Here is a 12032-nt window from a genome sequence, read left to right as displayed (position 1 = left end):
TTTTAACAATGTTTTTTACATATTTAATATATTTAATAGTTTTTATAACTTTTTTACATTCACTTACAAGTACTCTTAGTGGTTTTAGGTAATATGTTTGTATGACCTCATTTTGTTTTAACTTAGTAATTAATGGAATTTGCATTCATTTATCAGGTATCATGGGGAAAGTATTTAAATAGTGTTAGTAGGTTTAAGCAGTCATCTGATGAAGTCTTGCCGGGATGAAAACACAGTGAATCAATTAAATGTTTATATATTAAATTTATGAATAAAAGTGGCAATTCTGCCTTGTTCTAGTTGGCCTGGTTCTTCAGAAGTGTCTTTAGTCAGTTCCTGGTTACTACACTTTGTGTAGTTTGACACTAGACTGTCCTCAGTTTACTCTTTGGATCATATGGTAGGTCTTTCCATTGTCTTCCAACAAAGGTGTCGCTAAGATATAGTATACAAAAATATGTTGATGATTTAAGAAAGATATCATAGTATCCGCATAGTGCAAGTTGCAGAAAATGTGCAGATTTACACAGAAGATACACAAAGAGGAATATGTGAGCCTGATACTTTGTTACCAGTCCTGTTTTGCCTTGCCTTTGGCCCATTAAGTTTTTTTTTCTCAAAAATTTTTTTATTAGGTATATAAAACAAGACATTAGGAGTTTTGTACATGAAAAATAGGTTTGAATAAACATATTGCAACTCTAAAAAAAAAACAATCTTTCAGGAAAATTCACATATAATAATGATAACAAAAACATTACGAAATATATACATTATATACAAGTTAGGCATCCTGAAAAGAGAAAGGGAAAAAAAAACCTGAAGTGAAAAGAAAGAGTATTGCGCATTTATAAATACAATAAAGGGAATAATATGAGAAAATGAAAACAGAAGTTAAAAGAAGAGAAGGAGAGAAGAAAAAAATACCAGCATAAAACAATAGAAGAATTAAAGGCATTAACTATTGATAATATTTAAAACTTTTTCTAACACTAACTTTTTTAATGCCTTTTTTTAGGACTTCTAATTATGTTCTTTTGAGCATCAATATATGAATAAGCCATTTTCTGAAAAGTAACCCAATTTAGTTTGGTACGATCAAGCCAATTTTGGGTTATGTAAAGTTTTAATAAGGAGCAAATAAAGATGATAACATGAGTATCTAATTTTGAAAGATGAATTAATGGAATATGAAGAATAGCAAATTCCCAGGACAATGTAGACTTATGGTACCCCATTCTCTGTAGTCTGACTTTCAAAGAGGTCCATAATCTATGAGAAAAATGACAATACCACAAAATGTGGAGGAGATCTGCTTGGGGGTGATAACAACATGAGCATGATGAGGATTTGTTTGGGTTAAATTTATTTAATTTATATGGGGTATAATAGGCATCATTGTTAATCATTAATTGTGTGTATAATAATTTTTTGAAAGGGATAAATTCCTTTGTATATCTGATGGCCAAGAGTTTCTGATACTCAGACAATCGGGAATTATAATTTAACCAGACATTAGACAAAAGACAATTGTGATCCATCATTAAGCTCTTTATCAACTTATAGGAATTTGAAAGCATTTTATCTGATGAAGATAATATTCTGATAATCGTGTTGAGATTATTCATTTGGTGTTCTATAGGATCTATACATAAAAAATTATTTTTAATTATTACTCTTAATTGACGAAGAATTGGCGAATAATTCCAATTAACTTTCAAAATCTTACGCCAATCAGGTAAAGATAAGTCAAGATGTTTCAAAATATCTCCAACTTTTAAATTTTTTATTAGAGGATATTTTGTTAAGTTAAAAGGTTTGTTATCTATCATTATATTTGGGTTTAGATGAATTGGTTGAATAAAATGAGAAATCTTATCTAGATTGCATAGTTTAAGTAAAGTTTGAAAAGCTTTAATCTTTTGTTTAATGAAGATAGAAAGATTTTTAGTAGATATGATGTCCAAAGAGATAAAAGGAATAGCTTCTGGGTTTATATTTTTTGATATGATGTAATTATACCACATTTTTATCCATAATGAATGATTTATATGAGAAATATTCTTGAAATTAGATATGGTGAAAAGTTTATTAGATGAAACAATCAAATAATAGAGATATAGGTTAGGAAGACCCAAACCACCTTTATCCTTAGAAATTGATAGTCTGGAATAGGAAATTCTAACCGATTTGGGGAACCATAACAATTTAGCCAAAACTTTATTTACAGACTCAAAGAAAGATTTCGGAATTATCTGGTCAGACGAAGAGAAATGGTAAAGGAATTTAGGCAAAATGTTCATTTTAATTATGGCAGCCTTTGATAAAAGTGAAAGATTTAGATGTTCCCATCTGTTTATATCAGATAATATTGAGTTCCAAACTTTATTTATGTTATTTTGAAAAGAAGATTTATTATTGTGTTCTAAATTGATACCTAAATATTTTATACTAAAAGTAAACTGAAATTGATGATCTGAAAACAGAAATGGTTTATGTACTAAATGATTTAGAGGAAATATATAAGTTTTAGAGGAATTTAAAAGATAGTTCGAAACAGAAGAGAAGTAATCAATAGAATTTGTTATTTTTCTATAGTCAGATAGTGGAGTTTGAAAGTAAATTACTAGGTCATCAGCAAAGGCTGAGAAATAAATTTTCGTGTTAAGAATTCTAGGGACATTATGAAAAGTATTCTGAATAATATACAGCAACAAAGGTTCTAAATAAATGTTAAAAAGAAAGGGAGACAGTGGACAACCTTGCCTTGTTCCTCTGGTAATCTTTATAGGAGAAGAAAAGTGACCATTAATGTAAAGTCTAGTAAACATATCTTTGTACAATACTTTTAAAAAGTTTATAAAGAATAAAGGAATATTGAAACAAAACATAGTTTGAAAGAGAAAGTTCCAACAGACTCTGTCAAAAGCATTTGATGCATCAATAATCAGAGCATATATTGGGTTTGTATCTTTTTTAATAAGATGAATGATAGACTCTAAGGACAGTGTATTATCCCAAGCATGTCTGTGGGACATAAAACCAGACTTGATCTTGAGAAATAATTGAGGGTAAAATCCGTTTCAATCTATTAGCCAAAATAGATGATAAAATCTTAATATCTACATTTATTAAAGAAATGGGTCTATAATTAACTGGGTCTGATTTTTCTTTATTATTTTTCAGAATTAAGATAGTTTTAGATGTATTCCAATGAATATCTGAGATATAATTAACTCTTATATGATTATATACTTTAAAAAGAAAGGGAAGAATTACCAATTTAAAAGATTTGAAAAATTCCAGAGTGAAACCATCTGGACCAGGAGATTTACCAGATTTAAGATTATCAATTGAATCCGAAATTTCTTGTAAAGATATAGGAGCAGAAAGCAATCTTTGTTGGTTATCATTTAATTTAGGGAAATGTAGAGAATTTAAAAAGGTTTTTATGTAATTATCATTAACAAAATTAGAAGAATTTGAATATAAATCAGTATAAAGTGAAGTAAAGAGCTGAATAATCTCTTCATCCGTGTTATACAATTTATTCTTATAAGACAAAGATGAGATTTTTGGTCTGTCAAAATTAATTTTAATAATTCTAGCTAGTAGTTTAGAAGGAACCTGGGCCCATTCTGAATATGAAGCAAGTAACTTTTGTTCAGCTAAAGAGAGATTATTTTGATGAAGCAAAATTAAATCTTTCTGGCATTCAAGAATTTGCTTTTCTATATTAGAGTCATGATTCAGTCTAAGTTGATTTTCCAGAGATAGAATTCTAGATTTTAAGAGCTCCTCTTTCTTAAAGTAATGTTTTTTGAGATAGGCCGCTTTACTGATAAACAATCCTCTTAATCTCGCTTTACATGCAGCCCATTGTATGTCATAAGGGATATCTGATGACCCTAGGTTACCTTCCATTTCCTGTAAGATTTCAGAACATTGTTTACAAATTTCTTCATTTAGTAGTAAATTATTGTTTAAAGACCATTTATTTAAATTGATTTTATTTTTAATATTAGTATTTATGTTTAATTTTAATAAGATTCTTGAATGGTCCGAAAAATATCTAGGTTCAATATTAAAATCTAAAATATATTTTGAGATAGAATCAGAGATTAGAAAAAAATCCAATCTGGACCATGAACGATAACACTTAGAGTAACAGGTATAAATATCATTCCTATTTGAGATTTTAACAGTATGTAATGGATCAATTAAACTATACTCCATCATCAAATCATTAAGAGCCATAGTAGATTGATAGTTATAAGAAGCAGTGGAACAAAAACGATCAATTTCTGGATTTATTACTGCGTTCCAATCACCACCTACTATAATATAATGGTCTTTATGTGATGTGAGAATATTATAGATTTTTAGAATGAACAAATGCTGTAGATTACATGGGCCATATATGTTTAAAACTAAAAGAGGTTTGTCAAGACCATGAATAGAAGCGATAAACAAACACCATCTACCCTCAATGTCAAATTTCTCATCAATAATGTTCCCCATGAATTTTTGTTTAATGATTATGGCTACTCCTCTGGAATTAGATGAGTCCCCTGAAGCTACAATCCTCTTGATCCATTTTTTATTCCTCTCTTTATTCCAATCAAGTCGAGGAATGTGGGACTCTTGAATAAAACAAATATTGGCCTGTGACTTAAAAATCAAATGAAACAATAATGACTTTTTTGCTTTGCTTTGAATACCTCTAACATTCCAAGAATCCAATATTATATCAACTGGCATATTCAAAGCAGACAACCAGTATTGATGCTGTAAAAAAAAACACAGAGTAAAATCCCCACAACACTTAAACCAGTACATCCGAGAGGTAAAAAAAACAGACTTAATCTGAACAGTATTTGAATATACAATCAAATCAAAAAATATCCCTTGTAGAAGAAAAATAATATCAAAAATAATATAAAATGTATCTATATCCTTCATCCTAACCCTAGTGCCTACCCACCAATCACCTATTGATAAAGGAAGATCAGATGCGAATAAAGTAAAAGTTGTAATTTTAGATATTAATAGCATCAGATTAACATAAAAAATACTCAATGAAAGCCTAACAAAAATTAAAACCAGTATTATACTACTAAACCTATATACAAGACTAACTAATTTCAAGATGTCCAACATACTCAATCCCTACTTAATATATTAAACTACAAGCTCCTATTATTAAGTAAAAATATATAAGAATAAAATTAATTTCCTCAAATATTTCAAAAAAAGAAAAACGATTTATGATTAACAAAAACAACACAGCATAACAAATATTATGATGAAAACAAACATATGTAAAATAACGTATATAAATATTAAGAGACAAATATAATAACATTACTATATATATAAATAATCCTATGAGAAACTAGTAATAATTGTATCATATATAAAATGATGTTTTAATTATATATAAAGAAAATAGGTATAAATATTGCAAAACAAGATAAAACTATGCATTATCAAGTAATCGCACAGTAAAACACAGCAAACTTCTCAATAATCAAATAGAGAATAACTATGACAAAAAAATATCTAAAATTATAGTATAAGCATTTAAACATGGTCCAAATACAGCAAAGTCTATCCCCCAAGAGACTTAAACTCTATAATCAGCCCCATATAAATGAATGTTAACTGTCAAAATAGCTGTTATATAGCAGCAGCTCTCAGTAGTTTACTGTATATTGAATAGACTTTGGCGCCATCTAGTGTTAAAAGATGAATACAAAGAAAAAACTACTGGACAATACCTTAACCTACAGTATATTCACAAATTCAAAGATAAAGATTAAAAGGATACTAATGCAGATTTTATGATTTGAGAAAATAATTCTTAAAATGCTTGTATCAATAGCACTGTTAGTTGTAAGGTTATAATGCACTTTTAGAGTATAAAGAAGCAGTATAGCAACAGGATGTAAAACACACAGATCTCGTACACTCACTCTTTAGAATATCCAAATAGAACAAAACAAGTAAGTTAAATTCCGAAAAAGTCAAGCAGCTTAAACATAAACATGTATACTATACCTAATAATATTAAGAGATAACCCTATATAAACTTTACAACAGTTTATCTGTGTGTTAACTTGCCAAAAGTAACATACATTATAATCCCCTCATACTGCTTGTAGTAAATTGCGTGAAGTTCTTAAAAAAACAAGAAAACAGTGTAAGTAAATAAATATTTTGACATTATGTTATAGTTCAAAATACGGTGAAAAACATATCATAAGAAAAATGTATTTTCTTATTTGCCCATTCTTGTTATTTAAAATGAATGAGACTAACCTATTCTGTTGAAATAAGAGCAAATTCCGCCTTAGTAGTCAAAGGCAAATACTCGCATTAAAGCGAGAAAGTCATGTGAAGAATCGCTGGTGCTACTGTGGAAAAATAACTTATTTAATACTGAAAATGACCATCGCTTAGTCTCAGACACACTGTAAATGAAGAAAAAACTATAAAATTACTCCTGAAGTCTAATAAGTGCTGAAGAGAAGCGCCACTGTGAATGCGAAGCCAGCGGACCTCCTCAGTGAGTGATGACATCACCATCAGTCTCCGAGAGTCCGTAAGAGGTGCGTGACCAGGTAAAGATGCAGCTGGTGCTACAAGCAGAAGATTTTCTCCTTGAATAGTCTCGAGAAGCGAAAATTCTCCCTCCATAAACCATACAACTGGCGCAGGGGACTGTAATCTAAAAACTAGAAAATACTAACACACTACATTCGCAAAACGTGAAAAAGATAACTACATGACTGTTAAAAATCAGAGAGTAATACTAGAAATCTGGAAAGCATATAATATCACAATAAAATTTAAATTTTGCCAGAACTAAGGAAAGAATATATTCAACACAACTATTAGAATAAAATAAGATTAGGCAATAACAGACATGTACATCCTAAAGTATAAATATTGACAGAAAAATATCACATTTGAAATCCATTAAAAAGTAACATATTATGATACAGAGTCAGGAAGCTTTTTAAAAGTTAAAAAAAATATATCTTTTGCATCCTTGGGATCAGAGCACACAAACCTTTTGTCATTGACTGTAAAAGATAAGGTATTTGGATAAGACATACGAAATCTTATCCCTCTTTTTATCAAGTCAGCACAATAGGGAGCAAGTTTTTGTCTATTTAGTTTTATTTGAGAAGGGAGATCTTGAGAAAATGACAGTTTATGAGACTTCCATATAAACTGTTTTTTACTTTTAGCTGCTTCCAGGATCTGGAAAGTATCTTGAAAGTTTAATAACTTAGTATAAATAATCCTTGGTGAGGGAGAATCTTGTCTTGCACGTAATGCTCTATGTGCTCTCTCTACAATTATAGATTTTGAGGATGTTTCACAGTTTAACAATGTTTCAAAGATGTTCTTAGTCACAGATAACAAGTTTTTATTGTCATAAGATTCTGGCAAACCACGAATAATGATGTTATTTCTTCGACTCCTGGCTTCCAAATCCAACAGTTTAGCTTGTATATCAGAAATAATCTTATCTTTAGACTTAAGGTCACTTTCCAATGAACTAGTTTTTATCTCTAAAGCTGAATTTCTATTTTCAATCATATTCATTCTATCATTTATTTGCTTTAAAGTTTTACTAAAGTCAGCAAATTGTTCTGAGAAATTTTGGATAGCACTTTGGATAGGCTTTAATGCTACTTTTAGTTCGTCTAAATGAAAATTTGAATCATTTTAGTCTTTATTACTTACTTTGGAAGTTTCAGTAGATTGTTTAGATGTCCTTAATCTTTTTGAACTGGAATCTTTTTCAGGAGAGAGCATTGAAGAAAATTTGGCCTTTGTAGGCTGAGTCTCCATGGAGTCAGATTTTGTAGCCATGCCCAGAGATGAAGTGCAACTGACAGGATATCAGGATCCAGGAATAAACTGAAGCAACAGGTGCCCAAGCAGCTGAGAGAACAAAATTGTTCTGAGGTAAAATAAATCCCAGGATAAGAAGTCCAGAGAAAAAAATAATCCAAATGCGTAGAAAAAGATTTATAAAATCTTTTTGTAAAAAAAACTGAGGAAAAAGATTGGTACAAAGTTGTAAAAAAAAACAAAAGTTAAATAGCTGTGAGGAGCTCAAAGAGTAGGGACTAATCTAGTCGGCAGCCATCTTGGAATCCATTGCCTTTGGCCCATTAAGTTCTATACTTAACAGGCAAGGCTATGGTTACAGTTTGAGTTCCAGAAAATCTTGTTGAATGAAATTTCTCCTACCTCATGTAGATAATGAAAAACTATATAGCTCATTAGACAAGCAACTGACAGCACAATTACGAATGGTTAAAACTTTCTCATATGATACAAGAACGCATTTAGCTGCAATAATGTAGAAAGGCAATATTTATAGCAGGAAAACTGAAACAATCAAGCACACATTGATCTTGGAGATGAATGTGATATAAAGAAAGGAACAATAACGACTGCATAACTATATGAGAATATATGAAGGATTTGAAATACTGCATGAGGGAGTGAGGACAAAACTTAGCAATGAGTATCTTAGAGGAGTACAATTAATACTGAAAATTGCTATAACATCTTGGAGTAAAATTTCAAGCTATAAATCAGCTTGCTCTTCTTATCCTGACTTAAATCTTTGATGCGATTGAGTGGCCTCTCAAAAATTTGGATTAGTGAGAAAGGAAAATGAGAAAAACAACTTCATGCTTACTAAATAAAATATAAAAAAAAAAAATGCATGGCAAGATTATATATCCCCTCCATCCGAAAGAGGTGTAAGCCTCTTTGAAATTGAGTATATGCATAGGTCTGCACTGTGGGACTGCCTGCATATTTGTGGTAATCATCATAGACAAAGTAGAGATTTTAAACTATTTTTATTTTTTATTTTTATTTATTTTACATTTGTTGACCAGGATAGTCCGACTGGATGCATGTCCATTCTCAGCAGAGGCCCGGGGAGAAAAGCTCCAAGGGTAAGCAGATATAGCATTACATAATACCAGCATTACATATTACACGCAGATATAGCATTACATAATACCAGCATTACATATTACAAACAGACTATTTACAGAGATTACATAAGTAAGCAAGTTAAACAAGTTCCACAGGTTACAGTTAATCCTGAGCACAAGTCAGGATTAAATTAAATTACACAGTAAACTGGTTAACAGATTTTTACACATTCTAGAGAGAGTTAGCTAGGCTTGATACATTGACATAACCAGTTAAGTGACAAATGTTGTTTGAGACTAGTTTTAAATTGACCTAAGGTGGAAAGTAAGGTAATATCAGCTGGAAGAGAGTTCCAGGATCTACTTACAGAGTTTGCAAAGAGAGAATCACCGGCTGTGTTACTAATTTTGCTAGTCTGAATTAGTAGCTTGTTAGAGGATCGAAGCGGTCTAGGATTGTTATAGGGGGTGATAATATTTTTAAGTGCAGGAGTATTGTCCGGATTATAGAGGATTTTATAGGCCATAATCAGTTGGTTATACTGGATTAGGCTGGGTAGTTCAAGCCACCCAAGCTGATTTAGATTGATGCAATGATGTGTCCTAAAAGGCAACTATGAACAAATTAAGTCTAAATGGCTAAGGCATTGTGTTAAGGTTGCAGTATCCTGTGTGGGTTCAAGTCTCACCTCTGTTAAATGAGTTTAAGTTGTGGTATGCAGTATCTCTCACAAGGAAGATATGTATGTCAGGGTGTTTTTCAGTTAGTTGAGAATGGGCTCAATCAACCTCTACTCTGGATCTGTCAAAAACAGAAAGAGTATAAAGATCATGAACAGAAGAGAAGGAAAGAAAACTGGAAAGTACAAAATTGTAATGGTAGATATATAGAACTGCCAGAACAACTATTTGTTGATAAAGATTTGATTTATGAATGAATTAGGAGAGGTATTTCCTTTTTATGATATTGCAGGTTGTCAGGTTAATTGTCAGAGGTAGTGACATAAATGTAACTGAATATAATGAGACAAAATGCATTATTGAACTAAGAGCTGACAGAGCCCCTGGTTTGAATGGTGTTATCCCCATTAAACCCACCCTAAAGAGGCAGAGGGTTCAGTACTGAAATTACATTAGTCACTGTTTTCTTTAAAAGTCAGTCTTATTGCAAAGTGAGTTATCTGATGAAGGGGTAAACCCTAAAGTGCTCATCTGTTTTTATCTTGCATTGTTATTTTAATAAATAGTTCTTAGATTTTATCAGCCTGATGGTCCGGCAGGTTATTTTTTTCCCAGTTTCAGTATAAGGCAGTTACGATAGCATGAAAAGGAATAGTCTAAAGCTACTTACAGAAACATAAATCTGAACATGTTTACTCAGGAATCAAGGACAGATCCAGAAATAATGGGGAGATAAAAGCCAAAAATCAGGAAAAATTTTTAAATAGTACCTTAATTCGCTTCAAAAGTTAGAAGAGCAAAATATTTTGCATCAACATGTATTTTCTAAGGGTCTACTTTACATTACCGAAATTACACTTCACCGACACACAAAACACCGACCCCAAATAACCGAAACCACACAACACCGACAACTCACAAAACCGAACACAATTACACCGACACAAACGACGTAAACTACACGACACACAATGACATATCCACTAACCCTAACCCAAACCCTAACCCTAAGGTCTGACACTACTGCACAGTTACCCTACCCGCACCCTAACCCTAACTCACTTAACCCACCCCTACACCTAAAGACTGTCACTATCGCACACTTAACCTACCTGCACCCTAACCCTAACTCACTTAACCCACCCTAAAACATAAAGCCCGTCACTATTGCACACTCACCCTACCCGCACTCTAAACCTAACTCACTGAACCCGTCCCTAAACTACAGTCCGTCACTATCACACACTTACCTTACCCGAACCCTAACTCTGACACTACCACACACTCACCTTTCCCACACCCTAACCCAAAATCCCACAATATCGCACACTTACCTGACCGCTCCTAACTCCGTCACTATCGCACACTTACCGAGTCGCGCTCACACGTTACCCTTGTCGGTCTTTCGGCTGTCGGCAAATCACCTTTTCGATCAACTTACTTGTCGGTCGTTTCGTCTCGGTCTTCTGCGTGTCGGTGAAGTGTTGTGTCGGTAATGTAAAGGGGACCCATTTTCTAAACAACAAGATATATACAAACTCTAAATGCTAGGATTATTCTCAGACTACAGATCTTCCATTATAAGTAGACTTAGTTAAACCCACTGTGGAATTACATTTCTGTACTTCATTCTCAAAAAAAAAAAAAATGGCCGAAAAAAGATTTTTAAAGTTTCCTTCTCACCTCTCCCAACTTAGATATACAAACTCCATTGTTACACCAAATGAAAGAAAGGGGGAAATTATCCCAGAAAAGAACATCCCAGCAGGCACAACTTGCCTTGGTGATTTCCTGTGTAGGAGCTCCAGTACTTGGTTGGTTGAATTTTGAGTAAATGAGGCTTGAGAATTCAATTTTTGTCTACCCGTAGGTTACCCAAATGCAATCCTCAGTGATTTATGAGAAAATCTACAATTGCATGATAGGCAGGGAAAAATTAAGAGGCAATATGAGGGGCTTTCTACAAAAGCTCATACAAATCAGCATTATCAAAAGAAGACTGACTGAACAAAGGATTTAGTGGAAGTCTTAAATGTAATTTAAAAGTTTTGATGAGACCATGATATGTATCCTTTGGCATTCCCTGTTGTTTTTTTTTTTGCTGGAGGAGTTATAGGAACACTGACAGACTACAGGGTGCTCTCAATGGTAGACTGCATGCCCTGCTTAAAATCTACATATTTTTACATTTTTATCTCGAGGAGGTTCAACACCAGTGGTTATCATGGGATGTGGGTGTTAAAGAAACAGCTAGAGATGTAGTAGATTCATAATGACATTAGTTCATATCACACTGTTTGCAAACTAACATACACATGGAGCTAGCACAGATATCATGAATCCATGGACCTAAACAAATGCACACACAGGGATACA

Source organism: Protopterus annectens, chromosome 3.part1 (assembly GCF_019279795.1).
Source record: "Protopterus annectens isolate FY-2018-M chromosome 3.part1, PAN1.0, whole genome shotgun sequence".
Classification (NCBI taxonomy): Eukaryota; Metazoa; Chordata; order Ceratodontiformes; family Protopteridae; genus Protopterus; species Protopterus annectens.
Note: the sequence above shows the minus strand (reverse complement) of the source record.